Source organism: Cuculus canorus, chromosome 5 (assembly GCF_017976375.1).
Source record: "Cuculus canorus isolate bCucCan1 chromosome 5, bCucCan1.pri, whole genome shotgun sequence".
Taxonomy (NCBI): Eukaryota; Metazoa; Chordata; class Aves; order Cuculiformes; family Cuculidae; genus Cuculus; species Cuculus canorus.
This window is the reverse complement of record NC_071405.1, coordinates 37,320,891-37,340,855: the sequence shown is the minus strand read 5'-3', so window position 1 is coordinate 37,340,855 and position 19,965 is coordinate 37,320,891. Positions and strand designations below refer to the sequence as shown.

Sequence of the window (19,965 nt, the reverse complement as noted above, 5' to 3'; positions counted from 1 at the left end):
CTGCAAGATTTCATGATTGATATGTTCATGACAGAAAGAGATCTCTGCATGTCTATAATTTTTATCATTTTGTTTTCGTCACTTTATGTACGTGTACACACAACATTAATAGATAACCCACAGTTAACAAACAGTTGCAGACTACTTCATCTTGTAGCTGTCAATGAGGAATTTCAAAGGGACATGTTAGCTGAACATAAATAAAATGTTAGTGCTCTTTTTTTATTTCTTTTTTTAATAACTGCAACAAAACTGCTTACCCCACAGTTTCAATCCTGGCCAATGTACATTCCTAAATCCCCATATTCCTTCTGCAAAAAAAGCCAATTTGATTCAAGGGTGCCCAAGCCTGCCCTGCAACAGTAGGAACACCAGTGCTTCTGCTCCATTCCCCAAACCTCAGTCTGATCTTTAAAGTTTCCTTGGTCACTGAAACAATGAATAAAACTTCTTAACAAATGGAAGAAAGGTATTTATTCCTCACTGGTTCAGCCCCATACAGGAGGTATTGTGAATTACAGAGGAATGCAACTAGTCCTAGCAACTAGTGCTCCTGCCCAGCTGATCACCCTCAAGGCCACAAGATCTCCACACTGAAAAACATGCAGCCTCCTACAGCCCACAGTGGCTGGGCAGCAGTTTAGCTCCTCACCTCCTGCCACTCTTTGGTCTCACCTTTTATTGCTGACATTACAGCATCATGGCAGAGGCCCATTGATGTAGGATAGGGAAGACCTAAACGGGTCTTATACAGCTCCACAGACAGGACCTGCTCTCCTTCTTCACTGTAGCCTCAGATCAGGGAAACAGAGCTGTGCTTCAGCTGCCCAGGCCAGGAGCAGGGTCTTGCCTACAGGTAAGCACACAAGAACAGTGCTTTCCACAGGAAATTAAATGGGTGGCCAGACAGTTGCCTGCACATCTCCTGGGGTGATATCACTTAACTTGCAACCTACTGTCATGTGCTGCTGCTAATAAAAGAGCACTGAGAAATCAATGTTTGCCCTTAGGTCTTCACACATTCCCAAAAGCCAATCTGCTGCCCTGAGCATGAGTGTAGCGTGGTCAGTGCAACGGTGAAACCCAGTCTGATGCACATTGGAGCGGCTCTAATCCAGTGCACTAGCTGATTACTCAAAGCATATCCAGTGTCAAAACATGGGGGGTTTTTTTCACCCTTCCCTCTGAAACTAACTTAACTCCTCTCCAAAAGACAACGACAGAGTTAGTCACTTGAAATTATTTTTTAGAAGGTTTCTGAAGACTAAGTTGTGATATTTCCCCTTCCCTGTAATAATTTGCCAGGAAACCCCTGGGGAGCTGGAGCTGCTAGGCGATCAACACAACAGGCTGAGCTGTTCAGCTTCTCACCTCCCCCAGCATGGGTTGGAACATGGTGGCAGCAGAGAGGTATGAAGATGATTTTTTCCCCTACAAATCTTTTGGATAAATGGGATTGTGCTCTACATCACAGATTTTCCTTTGTAACTTTAGTCATTACTTTCTCAGCTTACCACTCTTGACAACTCAGTCATAAAACAGTTCTCTCTTGAATATGCTGTTCAAATCAATCATCTGTCAGCTACTCTCCTTTTAAAACTAATAATAGAAGGTCTGTACAGGCCTGCAAGAGACCGAAATGTGGGAATGTGAATTGTGCAGCTGCAAGTGTTTCCAAACTGCTGCAGCTCTCAAATCGCTTTTTGCTCCATACCAAGGAGGCATGAAAGAGCATTGCAGGGAGCAGGTTCTGTACTCTCAAAATTGGCCATAATGTGGTAAAAGCTTAGTGACATCTTTTAACTTTCAAGGATGCTTTAAAGAGGTGCGTGATGTTCTGGTCATAAGTCAACATACTCAGCTGTACCAGGAGCACGGGATAATTTGATGGCTTGTATCCTTTGGATGCCAGCTGCACAAGTGATGCCAAATGGTGCTCTTGCCATTGGCAGAAGTTTTAGCTTCTGATTCATTTTCTTGTCATCAAACTGCAACAGGATGGGGTAAAACGGTTCAAGGGGGGAACACTGCCTCTGATAGGATGGGCAAATGCAACTTCTTTGGACAGCCCCTTGCATATAGCAGGTTGTCTCCAAATAGGCAGAGAAGATTAATGCTACATGAAGGTTCAACTTGGAATAAGAGCTGGCACTGGAGGAAAGCCAACTGTGCAACACTCCTCTAACTGTGTAGGGCTCAGAGGGGAAGTATGTTTGCAAAGCCTGATGAAGGAACAATAGCAGCACCTGCCTCTTCCAGGTATACCTGCAGTGGACTTTGCCTCTACCAGCAGTAGGTTGATTTTCCACATAAAAAATATTTTTAAAAGCCTCTCAGGCTTTAAAGAGAAAGTTTAAATTCCAGACCGGAAACCTTAATTATAACAGATTTGTGTGAAAGTTGCCAGATCTCTCCGTGCTCTGTGATCAAGGCTGAGCCAAGCATCTGCTTTGTGTCATACTAGCAACTGTGGTAAGTTCAGCAAACTGGGTCAAAGATGCAGAAGCAGAACAGAGATCACTGATTAGCACTAATGAGAGCCTGCACAGCAGAGCAGAATGACAGTGCAATCATTTCAAGGTTCTTGCTGTAATTACAAAGTAGCCGCACTCATATTCAGTTGGAGCTGCTCAGAACAAATCCTTTTGCACGTCACATTTTACACCTTAGAAAGGCACTCAGAGTCACCAAGACTAGAAAACAGCATGAGAGGAAACAACTGTGAGAATTAGTTGCTCGTGCTGCTGGAATTGAAATTAACTTACAAAAAATAAGGAAAGATTTGAGCATACTCATAAGCAGCTCTTCTAAATACACAGTGTTGTTTTCAAACAGTGAATTCCATCTGTTGTGAGCATAAGGTGGAGAATACTGATCTCATGTTCAAGAATTTAATGGTGCCCCTGTCCACAACTGTAACAGCAGCTGCTCTGAAGATCACCCAACCCTCAAAGAAAATAGCAGAAATAGAGACAACTACAGAGTTTTTCCAATCTCTCACAGACTTTCCCTAAGAAGAAAAATTGAAGAGACTACAGTTATTTAGAGAAGGGACTAAGAGCAAAAACAAGAATTGAATGATACAAAGTCAGTCCTAGGCTCCTAAATAGCCTCATCTCATTTGCAAAGCAAGCAGTGTATTTCCAAGTAACAAAGACAAATGCGTTAGTATAGCAGTTATCCTGGAACTCACTGCAACAGACAACAAGGAAACATGCTTGTCAACCTATGGATAGAGGGAGTACAAGCAGTTAAAACATTATAACTCAGATCACAGAAATTACTCATTAGATGATCAAGGAGAGAGGAAAACTGAACAATTTCTACCACGTCCTTTCACTTTCTTTTTAAGTGCAATGAGATGGGAAACAACTAATACTATTAAATAAAATAAAAAAAAAAACCCCAACACATTAAGCTCTCTGGAAAACTCAGACTATCCATGGACAAAACATTGGCAAAGAGCCACTGGCAGAAACGTGGTAGATGTATGGGACCAAAGAAAAGATTTCTATCAGGACAATAACATAAAGCAACTCTCTTCAAGATACAAAAATGAATGTACTTATAAAGTGACAACCACACCAGGCTGCAGATGCTGGGCTAAGCGTCTGCACACAAGCTGTGTTGAACACAGAGCTGCTACACCTGCACAGACTTCTGTAAGAATTCTACATGTGTTACCAGGAATTGCAGCAACCTTCTTCAGTCGCTTACTCCCTCAATGGATGAAAAAACTACAGGGTGCTAATGTCTGTGTGCTGACTGTAGTTATAAACATATTATGATTTACTAATGTTTTTATTATTATTTCCTACTGGTACAGTACATGTGGCATATAACATATGCAAACTTCATTTGGAATCATTCAGAATGCTAAGACATAAAGAAATTATATTAATGGGAAATTATATATATGGGAATGATGTCTTGTATCACTTTCCAAAGTAACATGTAAATGCTACAACACAGACTGTTAAGGGAAACGCCACTCAGCCAGAAACACTGGGAGAGAACTCATCAGACTTTCTGCTGCATCACAGCACACAAGAGATAAACACCAAAAGCAACTGTTGCCTTTGGAATGCTCAATTTGCAACACCTTGCAGAGATCTCTCAGGATTCTTAAGCTGACCATCTGTAAAATGTAAGCATTTAAAAGCAGTGGTTTCAATTTTGAAAATCAGTCGTCTTCTGCCCCAGAAATTTCAGGGACTAATAGCATTTTCCTGCAAATGAGCCTTAAATTTGGTTAACCATCAGAGCATTTTTCTTAAGGAGGGAGGTGGTTCGAATTAACACACCGGCATCACAGAAGTTTCATTCCTAGTCAAGAACGACACAAGGATTTCCTATTAAACTGTCCCGAACCACCAAACAGATGAAAAAATATTCTTCCTAATCACTTAACCAGATTATAAATTTATATTCATTAACAGAAGTATTTTCTTCATAGAATGAAGCTAGTCAAAAGAGGGAGGCAAGAGGGGGACACAAAGTGTTAGACCGTGCTGATCAGCCCTGAGTTGGCAGACAACAGCTGTCAGTTCTGTACACGTGTTGCAGAAAGATCGTTTGCTCCAGGACAGCATGCTTCTCCATCAGGAGTGCTCTAATGGCAGATCACAGCCATAACAGTGTTTTCTTCCTAAAGTGTCCCTCAAACTTCTTCCTGAAGCACAGCCAATGCTGCTCCGTGATCACAGAACAATTTGCCCACACACACACACGCACATACACAAACATAAAACAGCTATTTGTTTGGAAGGCAGGTGGGATAGAAGGATCCTATTTCCATTCACTGCACATTCCCCCTCTAAGATGATTTTATGAGAAAGCAGAAATAAGCATCACCAGTTTCTCCCGCGCGTGTTAGCAGCCATGCTGAGGCCAGTCAGCAGCGCCTGGCATTGTTTGGAGGAACACAAAAGACCTTCTGTTTGGAAAGTTCAAGAAAGCAAGCAGAGAGCCTGTGGCCTGGTCCTACAGTCAGAAGGCTGAAAGAGAAGCTGAGAAGTTCTCAGGCAGAGGCTGATCTGAAGCCCTTTGAAGTTGACGGGAAAAGTCCCATGGACCCCAGCATGCTTTGGATCATCCCTGAAATACACAGAAGGGAGCAAAACAGAGTAAAAGTACAAATGAGCATGTGCTGGAGGGGAGTTTAAACAGCATAGGGGTGACCTAATCTTTTCATCATGGTTATCAGTACAGTGTATTTTTGTAATATTTGAGCAAGTGGGATTACATCAATTTTCTAAGTCTTTTCATTAAGACATAACAGTTGTACATTAATAATTAAGGTTTTTTTCTGCCTAAGATGCTACGCTAGCTACCCTTACATTGAGTGTTGAATATAGCTCTTCACAGTCATTTCTGAGGAAAGACGAGGGGGAAAGGCCATTTCAAATTGCTGAAATTATTAGTTTTCAGCTTTCTTCCCCCTCAATCGTCTCCCAAAAAGGCTAGTTTAAAGCTATGAAAAACAGAATCCAGGACTGAAAACCTTATTAAAAACAATGCTGCCAGCATCATCTATTCATAAGCAGCAGTTTGAGACACAGCCCAGCCCAGAAGAAACTCTTCAGCAGCAGGATCCTGAGTGCATGGAGGTACCAAATCCTCTGCTTAATTACAGTACAATTAATTTTCTCATTAAAGATGAATATAGGAGCATCCAAGAATTCAGAAGACACTTTCTGTAACATTCCAATAATTATTCTCTTGCATACAGGATTAATTGTTGTAGTGATTTTAAAGTTTGGTGTCGTCTAGGTCCTAAATGGCATTTGTTAGAAACTTTTTATAAAACACTTCTTGCAGCCTTTACACAAGATTCTACAAAAAGCCAAAGTTTTTTTCAGAAATGCAGGATGTTTCCTCTTTCCCTGGCTAATAGAATCCAACTGTTGCTGCGTGACATCATTCCCCAGAGCCAGGGAATCCAAGCTCGCTCAGACACTCAGCTGGGAGTAAACACCATGGAAAAAAAAAACCCCAAACTTTAAAATGGGAAGAAATAACATTAAAAAAGCAGGTTTTGTTACCTGAAATCTGAAGCATTTCCCTTTCCACTCCATTCTCAGATTTGTATTTCCCAGACAAAACGCTGTCTTATTATGAGGCAATCAGAAAACCAGTCGTTTAGCTTCTAATACCTGCTGTGCTTCCCACAACTCCTTCATATGACCTTTCACAGCACTGATTCCAGCTAAAATGATTGCAGGGAACACAGATTGGCCGGGCCAGTTGTCATGGAGATCTCTCTCTCTTTTCATAAGCGCGCGCGCATACACACACACAGATTTAAACAATTCTGGGAGGCATCCACAAAACAGCATGCCTTTTCATCAGCTACGTTTTTGAAGCATTCCACCCCTCCTCCAAGCCCTCCCTAGAGTCAGCCCAGGAAGCTGAGCTTTGGTCATGAATCGATTGTTGAAATTACAGATATTGCCCTTTAAAAAAAAGCAGCCCACCACAGAACTCATACATTTTTCCCTGCAAGCAGGAAAACATAGATGTCTGCTTGCCAAAGCTTTGAACTAAAAGTATATCTGTTGAGTTCAAACCTGCAGGCTATTTGTCTTTACCCAACTTGGTATGAATTTGATATCTGAAAGCACTAAAGCTTTGTTGAAATACAATCACACAGATTACAAGAAACGCTGCTGGCACAGCCTGACTCCTTACCTTGCTGTTCTCTCTGTGCCCAGTCAGTGACTTAATTAGCACAAGTATTCATTATGGTCATGCAGGACTTCCTGTATTCTTTCATGTTTCTGTAATTAAGAAGAAAAATGTGCAGGTCAGGAACCAGCAACTAAAACAAATAAACAGAAGTCCCCCAGCCAAACAAGAAAAAATAGATACATTAGGAAATTTTCTCACACTGACTGTAGTCTTAGGTGCCTCTTACCACTATCTTCCACTTAGAAGAGAAACCCATTTTGATGATGTTTGCAAGTATAAGACCTGATTACTTTACCATATTCACTGGCACCATGGTTGCAAACCAAAACTTATTGCAAACATAAAGACACAACATTTTTGCCTTGACAAAAAAAAATTGAGATCAATCCCCAGCAACGTCACATAGGAAAGCTGGGACAGAAAACATCCTTTTTTTAAAGAAAGAAAAAGAACATTTAGCAAGGAAATTCAGTTAAAAGTATTTGGACTCAGAAGAACAGCACTGTGCTCAAGTTTTTTACACTTCAAGAAATAGTTGGGAGACTTACTCCTTAGAGGATTTAACTGGATTTATCAGTCATTCAGAGTTTTAAAACTTCATAAATGATACTAAAGGGACTGCATAACTCTGATTTCTGCTATGAATTGTATAAGCAACAGTCCCTCTAGTGGGCATAAAATTGCAAAGCTGACTATGCCATATTAAGTAGGAAATCAATCTCCATCAACCCCTTCATCATGCTGTCTTGATATTCTGCCCCTGCATTAAAAACTTAAGGTAAAACTAGCATATTCGACCCTTTATCTGTTACTTAGAGATCTGAACACAAGAAAATGTGCACGTGCATTATATAACACAGCTAGGTCTTTACACAAAGATAATTGAGTTCAAATATATTACTATTCTGGTTGTGTTTGTAACATGATAGCAAAGGTAGGATTATAAAAAAAAAAAAAGAAACTAGACAGTTTGAGATTGCCAAGATGTCTTATGAGAACACCTGGCTCTCCATACAGCTATTAAAAATACAAACTACACTGGAGCATGTTATTGGCTGCACTTCCAAAAACTCTACATTTTGTGAATGACAGAGCTCCCAGCAGATCATACACTTAAACCACCTTTCCTTCTATCAAAAACACTATCCAAAGGTGAACACATGAGGCATATTGTACACTGTTTAACAAAAACTGCATGCAGATTATTCACAGGTAGACGGATGTAAAAAGACAGCTACTTCAGCTGTCAAGAATCCAGAAGATTCCTAAATGACATCACGGGAAACAGTTTTTCTAGACAAAAGCATCACATACTAAGCTTGCAAGTTCACACTAATTTCCATTAAGAATGCACCAGTGAAGCTCAGCAGGACCACAGGAGACAAATAAAAAAAATTCTGACGTTTGCCTTGAGAAGTGCCCTCTGGTGTATGACCAAGTTAAATTCATTGCACGCTGCAAGCGGGCACAGTTTCAACAGTGTAACTGGGGTAAGAGGGAGATGGGTAGCTGCTCCCAGGAAAGGAATGTTTAACCCTACATCACTGCAAAGGGAGTGCTCAAAGACATGGAAGTACTAAAACCAAATAGGAATTGATCCATAGACAGGTGAAATGGTTGATCGGTCTTAGATTTTCTATAGACCTCATTGCTGGCAGCATGTGAGTATGCACCCACCATCTGCATCACATCCCATTCCAGAGTTTACCACAGGGCTCTGCAGCAGTTCACTAGGTGACCACAACTGCACACATGGCAGGGACCTCTGGAAAGGATGTAAGCCGGCATTTATAAACCATTGAAAATGCTCATTGCATTACATGTACATTCAGTTACAGTTTTAAATTCCAAACAAAACAAATGAAGTTGTTAAAATATATTATACATGAACAAATATGTAGGTAGAAAGCATAGTAGTAAAATTATGGCCCAAGCTTTGGTCTTAGACAGGTGATTACCACAGAAGATCCCAGACAAGTACATTTCTATTCTAAGCTTCATTAATACACTCTTAATCAACTCCTTGCCAAGAGGTGAAATATTTTGCTCATATTGCCCTCAGTGAAACCAGAACCACTCCTACCTTTCACTTTTTTTCTCGTTGGGCTTTTCTGCAAGCACATCAACATCTCACAACAAAATTTAGGATTGGGACAGAGTTTAGTATCATAAACAAAGGGCATGAAGAACAGCTGATATTAGGTTAACTATACTGTCATGGCTACACTGCGATCAAAAAAGCAGTAGAATAGGTAACCTAATGCCCTGAAGGAGACATACAATCCATTACTCACACACAGCTGATATTTTAGTTTCTTATTTCCAATACACTTCCCATTTCTGACTGGTTGAACACACGCCTTCCTATGTTCTGTAGTCACAAGCACAGGATGCAGAAGCCACGTGACACACACAGGAGCAGACATGCATTGAAAAGGATGAGTATACAGAGAGAGCGTTCACTGGGACACACCTGGCGTCTCTGCCCTTGAGACTGGAATGAGAAACATGAGCTGCTCTCACCACAAGCTGCGTGGTCTGAGATTCTTTACTGAACACTTTCCAAATCAAGCAGCAATCATCAGCAACAAGAGAGGAAACAAAAATCAGATTTGCTCCTAAACAACTCATGAAATTTTATCACTTTCACCAGGTGAAAACAAAACATCAACTTCTGAGATTTAAAAAGACAAAACCAGAGATGAGCTACAGACTAAGCTGCTCACAAGAGCACAACTCTCTGGTAGCTGTAAATGGAGGTTAATCACTGCACCAACTTCAGAAAAATTTTCCTTTGTATTTTTTAAATCAAATGAAGTTCCACATAAAAATACTCTACTAAAATGTTTTATGACTTTTTCTCCTCTTTAGAAAACTTCTTGCCCTTTAGAAGGGCTTCTGTCCTTTTCCCATAGAAGATGACCACCTTGTTTCATTTCCTCTCCCATCACCTTTACACCACAGCTGCTGACCATCTTTCCAGTGACCTCAGTGGATACGTACCTGTTAGATAAATTCAATAGTCAACTGCAAAAAGTGAAGCTTAAGTGCCCTTAAGATACATTTTTAACCCAATACGACAGAAAGGCAAGTGCCTGCAGCTCCTGCTGACCTCACTGGGAGAGGCAGACAGCTCGGCAGCACTTCCTTATTACCAGGCAGAGACTTGCAGAGGTATGGAAATGAGGGAAAACTCATAACGTAAAGTGTGCTTGCACTACAAAAACTGTGCTCTTTGCACTTCCTTTAGAGGCCCTAGACTCAACACTTTTGAATAGGGCATTCTGTGATTACCAGGTAGGACAAGAAGATGACAACTAGGACAGCAGCTACATACTTTTTGCAACATTCTTACAACAACATCATGCTCTCTGTTTTGAATTAACAGTCACAGCCCTGGCATTTATTGTTAATACTCCAACACAATGGCAGAACAGCACAGCAATGAAGCAAATGTCACAAAAGTATCCCTCTACTGAAGTGAATAAAACTTCCACTGACTTCAGTGGCACGTCAGCTTCCATTTGGCCTCATTTCATTGCATCATATTTTGCAAGGATCGTGGTATCATTGTAAATAGTACTTAAGTATATCATGGTCCTGCAAACAATAAAGCAAGCGCGTTGACTCAACATGTGCAACCCCTCAGTTGCAATGGGACTGCATAGATGTAGGTCCAATATCAGTCAGCTATGAACTTGGGTTTTCTCCCCCATTCCAGCATCAGATCCTTCACCCACAGTATTTCCACAAAACTCTCTTCTAGCAGGAGAATTAAAACTTTCCATTACCATTTCCATAGTTGGACTTTAATAGCCCAATGAGAATCACGTTTGAAGCACTGAATTGATTTCACTAACCCAGGAAAAAAATGTGCATGTATACATATATATATACACACACCCACATAATATATGTATATAGGAAATGACTAATCATAGCTGTGCACTCTTTGAGATGCTGCCAATCCCTTTATGGCCCTATATCCCATTTCAGTTTGATCTCATTCTGCACATGAAAGCCTGCCATACTTGGGTCTGACTCCGACGTCTCAACTGGGTGCAAGACAGCAACGTGCAAAAGCCACTAAGTGATTTGGTGAAACTAAGAGAATATCTGTACCTGAGGGGCCATGACAAGAAGCTGACACACATTCAATTCCTATGCAAACACTCATTCAGAAATAAAGTGGCTTAACTTTTTGGCTATTATTGTTTTAGGCCCTGATTCAGCAAAGCACTTAAACACTGACTTCAAAAGAGTTTAAAAATACACCAAACATGTGCTACAATATTTTACCAAAGTGGTGCTTTAGTAATGTTGTATATTTTAGAAAAGAGAAGGAAAGAGTTTAATTTGGCAATTAAAGCTTTAAGACGCTGTCTGGTGATATAACCAGGACACACTCCCCATGCTAAAAGCATTAATGAGGTTGAAAATCTGCTGAGCAATAAGCTGAATAATTCCATAGTAAAACAACTTTAAAACTGAACAGTGTGGAATTAACTCATGTAAATGTCTGGTTTGAGTATTATCCATACCTATGGTCTGATTCATGACAGGAGACACATATTGCAGCTCACGCTGCTAGGAAAGCGGTGCAAAGCCAAGCAAGGCATACAACCTGGCTCTGGGCCCAGGCAGCCAATTCAGCCAGCCCTCAACATCCCCGTGCTGGAAACTGTCAGACGGCACCAGGCCAAGCCATAGGGATAACCAAAAGGTGGGAACCTCGTGTAAGCCAGTCCTGTTCCTTAACTCTCCAGAGCCAGACCTGTCTGCAACTCATCTGTGCTCCAGTCAACACCCTTCCTGTGCATGGCTCTGCTGTACCCCAGGCATGCCTGAAAGGGAAAGGAAGGAAGCTCCAGGACCAAAACTGATGGAGGGAGGAAGCCCCTGAGGGAAGACTATTTGTCCTGTCTGGACAAAACAAGAACATTTTCTCCTTTGTAAGTGTTAAGTCTCTTCCTACAGCTTTTTTAACTGCATATACCCCCATCAAGCATGGATTTATGTTCCAAAAAAGAGGGACAAATGAGACAAGCAGGCTTCCTCTGGGAACTAACTCTATCAGGTGAGAAGTCAATGAGTTGCTTGAAATTCCACAGGAATTTGACCCTACATGAATGCAAGATATCTCAATCTTAGTTCGCTACTGTTTCCTTTAAATAAAAGCCAAAAGACAAGGTTCTGCTGCTCTCGTTCACAGTGTACATCCTGCACACAAGATGGGACTAGAAGGCAATTTAAAAAATAGATCCTCTCACACCTGGAACTGCAATGAAAGCAGGACTCAGGAATACAACTCTGGGAGGACTAAATCTTGTGTGCATCTAAGAAAGTGCTGAAAAGCTTTGACTTTATGGGAACAGAGGGGCAGATTCCTTCCCAGAAGATATAAATGATGGGAAGGCAGATCCTTTAAGCCAAATACCCACCTGAAGAGGCACTTTTCAAATTGTTGTCAAGTTAGCCTTGCATTCAGATAGCGGCACAAAGAAGAAGATGCTTTTTGGAACCATCTCTGCTAGATTAGAGCTAATCAAGGGAAGAGCAAAGCAACAGACACAAGGACAGGTATATTTTATAATGCAGCACTGGTTTCTAAAGCAGAACATAGGTGGCAGTCGGGCTTTTGCATTTTTTCTCCCCTTGCAAAAGAGCTCTAAATTTAAACTCAGAATGGAAAAAAGGAGGGTCTAAGGCTGAGCAAACAGTATGAGTTCCGGGGAGTGAGTTATCACCCTGTTTACATGAGAAAAATCACAACCAATATCCCTGTGTACTCTTCTAAGTAAATAAATAGATAGATGAATAAATAACAATACGCATTGTGATACCTTTTGATCATCAACTATTGAAGTTCACAGAAAGTTTATGCAACCCTCTCCGGGTAGATCTTCTCTTCCAAAGCCTATTAGCTAAGAGACTCTACGAAGAAAATGTCAGCCTTATGTTCTTTTGGACAAAAAGCAATGATTTATCCAAGGGCTAACTTCTGACATTTTCTTTATTTTAGTCATGACTTGAACCTCCAAGTTGGCCTGGAGACCCTGTGAAGTGCTGGTCACGTGCCGGGGGGATGCCTGTAGCCCTGCTTCGCATCTCTAAGGAGGAAACGTACTGCGAGCACTAGTCCAGCATTACTCCCACCACCTACACCCCACAGAAACCAAAGCCAGCAACAGCATGTGGTTTTTTAGGCATATAACAAGTTTGTCTTTCATAGTGCCACCATCATGACAGCTGGCAGATTTTTCAAGCCACAAACAATAAAGCTATCTTCTTCCCTAGTTTGGATAAAGCAGGTAAACTAAACACTTCTTTGAACATACGACTTTCATCCTTTCACTTGTGGCCCTTGGCTTTACAAAGCTAGGTAAATGTCATTCCTGTCACTCTGGTGTGGCTGCTTGGAACAAAGGAGTTATGTGACTTTGTGTGTGAGGCTGCAGAGTGACCCCTCAGAAACAGTATGTGACCAGCTGGGTTCTGAGCACCAGGCTCTGCTACCTCCCCTGAGATAGATAGGAGGAACCTGGAAGGCAGTCAGAGTCAGATGAACTCCAAGGGATAGCAAAACTTTTTTCTTCCTGGAAAACAATTTGCTTGGGCATGGGCAGCAGCTGAAATTAAGCTTTCCTTCTAGCTGGTTTTCATTGCCACAAAGGAAATTAAAGTCAGTGACAGTGCAGTGACTAGGATGAGCTTGTGCAAACAAAAGAAATTGAAAACCAGACAGCATAGACAGTTCAAAAACATTTTGCGAACTCTTGTTAGTGTCTCAGTACCTCAGTGCTTCTTAGGTTCAGCAATGGAGTATGGTACGGAGATGCCCAAATGAGCTGCAATCATCGTAACTCCAGAACTGGAAGCAGCACAGTCCCAACAGCACAAGACAGTGCTTGAACTAGCACAGCTGTATTTTTTTGGGAAAGAGGTCGTGCCTCCACACAGTGAGTGCCCCACTGCGCTGTGGGGCCAGGCAGACCTCCTGGAGTCACCTCCAGGGCTCTCTGTGCTGAGCTCCATTGTGCAGCACAGACACCCCATGAGCAACATGCTGCAGACCACAGAGGAAGCCAGTCTCAGTGCTGGGAATTCAGCTTCCAGCTCACAAGCTCCAGATGAATGCCTTAAAAGCAAGGTCATTCCTCTTCCTCTGATTCTGTGCGTTCTTCCAAATAGAGCTGGGGGAAGCCTCTGAAAACGGCCCACATTCCCCATAGCCAAAGAAGGGCTCTCCAGACACCCTTTTTCAGGCTGCTGTAGAACCACACACCTTCCTGCCTCCTCTTCACCACTAACAACAGAGGCTATCATTTAAGAAGAAAAAAAAAAATAAAGTACATATTCTGCTTTACTGTCATCAAAACAGATGGCTCAAAGATTTTGCCCCTTGCCACAAAAAAAGTATAATTTCTTCTTTTATTTAAAGTACTTCCCATTTTAGAGACAAAAGAAAAGCAAGAATCAACATTTTTTTACATCAAACTGAAAAGGGTGTAACTTGGGAAAATATCCAGTGCTTTTCTTCCAAGTCTAGAAAAACTATACAGCTTATATAGGCCAAGACAGTGTTATAGATATTTTTTCCTTTAAAACACTGGATAAAGTCCATGTAGTCACATGATGTCCCCCATTGCTATGTACATTGCTTTAAGGGGATGGACAACTCACTCCCTGGAACTACTGCTGCTTGCGGTCAGTACTACAAAAATGGTGAATCCTACAACATAAGCAGAGTATCAGCCATTTAGCGCACAAAGACCACACACCAGAAAGTCTGCAAAAGACCTTGCTGCCAGTGAAGAAGTGCTAGCAAAAGCGTCGCTAAAAGTCTTGACCTCTAGCTAAGACCTAAGCTGGCCTGCAATGCACTGCATGCTGCACCAACACCTCCAAGCGCCATAGCAGGAGCAGACTTCTAAAGGCACTGGCCATTCCCAATTAATCACAGAGTTATGCCAAGATTTAGACATGCAACATACGGCTGTTACCCTTGTAATTTGGTGTGTTTATGCTCACTACTAACACAGGTTAGTACCTACAATGCTGGAAGTGACTTATGGAAAGTCTGAACGGTAAGATTCAAATCATTAAGTGCATACATCACAACTTGCTTTGGGGAAAATTCCCCATTCAAGAACAGACATGCGGATTACAACTCCAGTTTTCTAATTTCCAGATGTGTGAAAGTCCCATCAGTAAACATGAGAGCTCTGTGCTTACTGAAAACATAAAGCAACACACTCAGAGTGCCAGAAAGAACTGAAAAGGGGTTTTTTGGTGCACATACATGGGACATAAACCCTCTACTCTGCTTCCTGCATTGTGTGAAGGGACCTAGCAAAGAGTCAATAGAATAAAATGTTGTTCTTGATTTTGACATCACCCAGTTATATGATCTTGGATAGCTTTCTTCATCTAGTAACACAATACCTGTTTGGCTTTCTGAAGCACTGAGAAATCAGAAGCAAGCAGTATTGGAACAATGTAGTGAGTTGCAATCTCACCACAAGATTCAAATAATATTTATCTTTGATCACAGTATACAATTCAGCCTCATTAATCAAACTCCAAAGCTGTTTCCAGTATCTTAACCTGGTTCATATCTATGCATTTTTGACACTCCCTTCAGCCTGAAAAAGGCCAAACATGAGCAGGGTTTCTTCATCATCCCTGCCACTGAAATAAGACATTTTCCTCACAGTTTACACAGTTCCAAAGTACAACAAAATCAAATGCAGTCCTGGGCCAGTAAAAGACTTAGAGTCTGATTTTTCCTGCCTGCCTATGACAAAGTCAGAACTTTACACCATTTTTCTTAAACAAAGACTTTGTATCTGGTAACACTGTAAAATATTAGATACTTGCACTGAAAAATCAAAATAAAAGAGCAAACAGCTATGCTCTAGCCCATTTTTTAAAGCCCTTCCATCCAGGTGCATTCAAAATAAGCTGCACTGTACCTGTCTTGCGAGAACCTCCACAATAGTTACAAACTCCATACAAAGCCGCCTGTTTTATCACTAGTTCCATCTCTAGTTAACCAGGATGTGACCTGGTGCAAATCTTAGCAATTCTAATACCTTACCTCCTCTAGAGTGGCTCCCAAGTGTAATTCACATGGCTTGTGAATTAACTGTAAAATAAAATGCAAGCTTGTAACCCGTTCCGAGACATCTAAGACATTTATGGAAAGCCAGCAAACCAACACAATATGCAAGAAGACATTTGTAAAACACAGTGCCAATTTTGCCATTTGGAATGACACTTCAATACTTTAGGAAATCTAACTCTCCCCTGCAATTCAGCATGAGCCACAGGTAACTGCAACAGCTTTCTGTCTTGGTTTCCTTATTTCTAAAGAGCTGATAATAACTGAATCTATTAGAAATACTGTTAGTATAAATTTATCAAACTTCATAAGATGGCCACAGACTGCTGGAAGGAAAGCATTGCTGCATTGAGAGACCTCTTTTAATTTAACCAGATTCCCACTACTAAACCCATTTAGGAGACTATTAACATAATCCTCAGAAACATTTTCACTATACAATTTTAAAATCACAAGTTGGCCTAGGGAATGGAAAATAAATGTCATGCGCTGTCATGCACACACAGAGAATGAGATTCAACTGTTTGAACACTGTCTGCTGGAAGAAAGAGCAAGCCCATTAACAGGAGAACGCGACGAAAACTTCCATACACAGCACAGAGCACCTCTAAAAGCCAAAACAACAACAACAGGCATTTGAGGTGGAGTGGAGCAGACCACTATGACTCATATGCTATAAGTCTAGTCAGTGAAAAATCTGGCAGATGTGTGCTGTTTGACTATGTCTGCATATTCCCAAGAGATTTATAGCTGCTTATTAAATCATCTGTTCCTGTTAAAAACCAAAGAAACTGTCTATGTCTCACTGGATTTTATATCTGCTAGAAAGACCTATTAACCATTAATATAGACTAGAACACTTTCTATCGAGTAAGCCAATCAAAAGATTTAAGATGTAAAATCTACGCAAGAGACGAGCTCGGGGGCGATCCGAAACCTGCTCCATCAGGATGGGTCTCCTCATTGGCATCTACGATCTGCCTGGGTAATCTTCAAAACCAGATGGGTCTTTCAAGTGACAGATAGTTTCTGTAGAGGAAAGGAAACAAGTACTTTTCTGCAGAGGAAAGTTCTTTGGAGGAAAGAGTCATACCTTCAATAAGGTTGTTGCCGTAGCTGAAGACAAGGTTTTTTGAGCTGGTTCATGGAGTGTGGTGACACACAGGCATATGCTGGTGGTAGAGGACCTGTCAAGCTGCAAGGAGCAGAGAGTGGTATTGGCCAGTTAACTTTCTCCATACAGGAGTCGCTACGCTCACGATCTGGAGGGAAAACATCACTAGCCCTGCAGTTTCATCTCAAAACCCAAGAGAAAAGGAAAAGTAGCTGTGCACAGCCCCGCTCCATACACGAACACTGTGACTTGAGCACTAGTTAGTTCACAGGAGAGAAGGATGAGTAGAGTTGTTGCTCCAATCCACCCTGTTTAGCTAAGCAAGCTATTTTGTTATCTCAGAATGCTCCTTAGCACATCTCCACCCCCACCCTTCACGCACTTTCATCGGAAAAAAACTGCACTAACAAAGAACTTTTTCTCCCATCCCCTCTCCCCTCAGTCTTACTTTTTATTCTTTTTTCACCCTTGGGCACATCCACAGTAGCTCTCAAAGATAGCCATCTCTTAATGGTAATGTACAAAGATGTTATTAAATAGAAGCCATGTGCTGAGGCATACATGGACTGAATATCCTAAATTCCCAGAAGGTAGGAAAGCTTTACATATTTTAAATTAACTCCTTAAAAATAAACAAAAATTCAGACACATTTGCCAACCATCTGAGAATGCAGAAATACTGTATCCACGGCTACTTCAGTGCTGACATTGATAGATATATACTTTAAAAACACAGAAAATGTTCTTCTGGGTCAGAACAGCAGTGCGCCTAGCTTAATATTCTGCCTTCAGAGTCAGCAAAAGGCAACACCAGTCGGGGCAAGCCCAGGAACCTAGCTGCTTTCTGGCCATTTGTATGCATGAGACTGCGGGCTGTGGGTGAGCAGAGCTGAAAAGCGGGGAGATTTACAAAATGTTGCTAACAGTGCATTTGTTACTCTTGCTGTACCAGTGAAATCCCATTAAGTCTGTAGAGTGAAACATGACAGAAAGCCATGTCTGAACTGCTGTACTTCGCTGAAAAGTCAGCATCTTGGGAGTTAGGGAGCACAATAATAAAATCAAGACCCACACCAGCTTACGCACACAGAACGCCCAAAGCCTGCAAGCGAGGGAGCACAGCCCTGCTATGGCCGTGGATGCAGCTGCAGCAGATTTGTCGGCACACACTGGATGGGGGGACAAGAAGGGATGGGTTGTTCAGCACATTTCTCTTTCATGTTTTTGAATTGCTGCCTTGTAAAAGTCAATTTGCTAAAAAACACGACAAGATAATGGTAGGTCCTGCTGAATCTGCACAGCTATGCTATGCCAAACTGATTTCTGCAGTAAATCATGTGCACTCTCAAAACACAAAGGCAGGGCTGTACAGCTCTGCAAACTGGTTTATACTGTGCATTTATTTTTGCCAAAAATGACTAAATGTCTGTCAGCCCTCATTTTCTCTCTTTCTTATCTCTGTATTGAACTGTCTTCACTTTAGCATGCTGAATCAATGCAGAAGGAACTGCACTGAACTGGTGAATCTGATCTCCCAGCTATCTGTATGAAAACCCTAGTCAGCATAGCTGTGCTCAACAGGCTGCAGTCTCCTGCCCTCCAGCTGCACAGACCCCAACCACCACCAGCTTCCTACCCTCCACAGTAACTAGCTTCCTGAGATGTCAATTAGTCATGGAGATATTGAGATTGATTTAGTGCCTTTTCTTTTGAAAAACACTAAAACACAACATGAGGGGAGGTATAATTATGGCAGTATCCAAATCCAGCACGTTAATACCACATCTCAGCCTGTTCAGGGTAAGACATCGTGACTAAGGCATATCATCCCTGCAGCAAACTGCTTAGCGAGCTTTGGACTAGTCACATGTTAGAAGCCTCAGACGGTGGCATGGAAAATCAAGAGCATTATTCAATCCTGAATAATCATCATCTTTTGATTTGGCTGTCCTTCCTTAAAGGCACGCAGATACGCTAGCTAACATAACTTTATTGCTCCGTGTCATCTTTGTCCTCTGTGCCATGCACACAGCAACACCATAACTCAAAACCAGTGACCTTTGAGCAAGCATGAATATGGTCCAACTCACTCCAGATCACCACCACCACATCAGTGGAGGTCACACACACACACACACAAACACATCCCTGGTGATCCAGCCACACAGTAAGTTTTTTTCTTTGCATTGCAAAAGAGAGAGTTCAGCATGGCAAAGGAGGAGGAATGATCACTGCATTTCACAAGCACAGGAAGCACACAAATATTACTGCCCACATGCACCCAAGGAAACACCGTATGAGAAGAGTTGTGAGATTTACAGCAGCCTTCCAGACCAGCATGAGACCTGAGTCAGCCCTTAGGCAAGCTGCTGAACTTAATGCTTAGTTTTCAAGCACATGCTCAAGTATTTGGCTGAACTGGGACCATTTTCAAGTGTGGGATGCAGAATCCCACTCGATGGTTGCTACAATAACAGACTATGAGAGTATTCTTGATATATAATAATGCAGTAATTTATGGGGATGCATTCTCTCTTAACCAGAACCTCAGACTCATCATTGCTGTTCTTCACAAGCAATTGTTTCCTAGGGAGTGTTGCTGTGCCTGCAAACACCGAGAGAACAGCTGCCAGCCACAATAGGAAATGGTTTACATTGACTGAAACTATTTCTGAAACCCCACCAATTCTGCTCCACAAAAAAAAAAAAACACCAGTAACAACAAAAAAACCCAGGAGAATTTGAGTCTTTATTCTGCAACTTTGCTGAGAAGTTACAATCTTTGTTTTCTCTTTCAGACCATCCTGTTATTCACACAGTGAATTACAGACCTAACCAAATCTATAAACGGTTGTTCCCTGAACTCATTATTTAAGTTTAGGTCAAAAAGAAGACCATTCACATGTGAAGTATGACTCTTCTCTGGCAAAGTAAAGCCATTCTGATTCCTGACAATGTTATACTTAGTTTATTTTAACTGTCCTGATCTGCTGCCCCTTTTCCTCAAAATCATTGATAGATGTCAGAAGAAAAAGAT

The 19,965-nt window shown here is 41.5% G+C and overlaps 1 protein-coding gene across 9 annotated transcripts in view; it reads right to left on the bottom strand.

Annotated features, from left to right (window-relative positions):
* Window positions 1-19,965, bottom strand: part of DENND2B (DENN domain containing 2B) — a 171,488-nt gene that overhangs the window by 128,215 nt on the left and 23,308 nt on the right. For 6 of the 9 annotated variants that reach the window (XM_054069118.1, XM_054069115.1, XM_054069119.1 and 3 more), the window contains exon 2: window positions 6,691-6,779. The gene's annotated coding sequence lies outside the window, so the exon portion shown is untranslated. Of the gene's footprint in view, window positions 1-6,044; window positions 6,209-6,690; window positions 6,780-16,907; window positions 16,986-19,965 lie in introns of those variants that run through there. The other 3 variants (XM_054069116.1, XM_054069123.1, XM_054069117.1) reach the window with 2 other exon arrangements.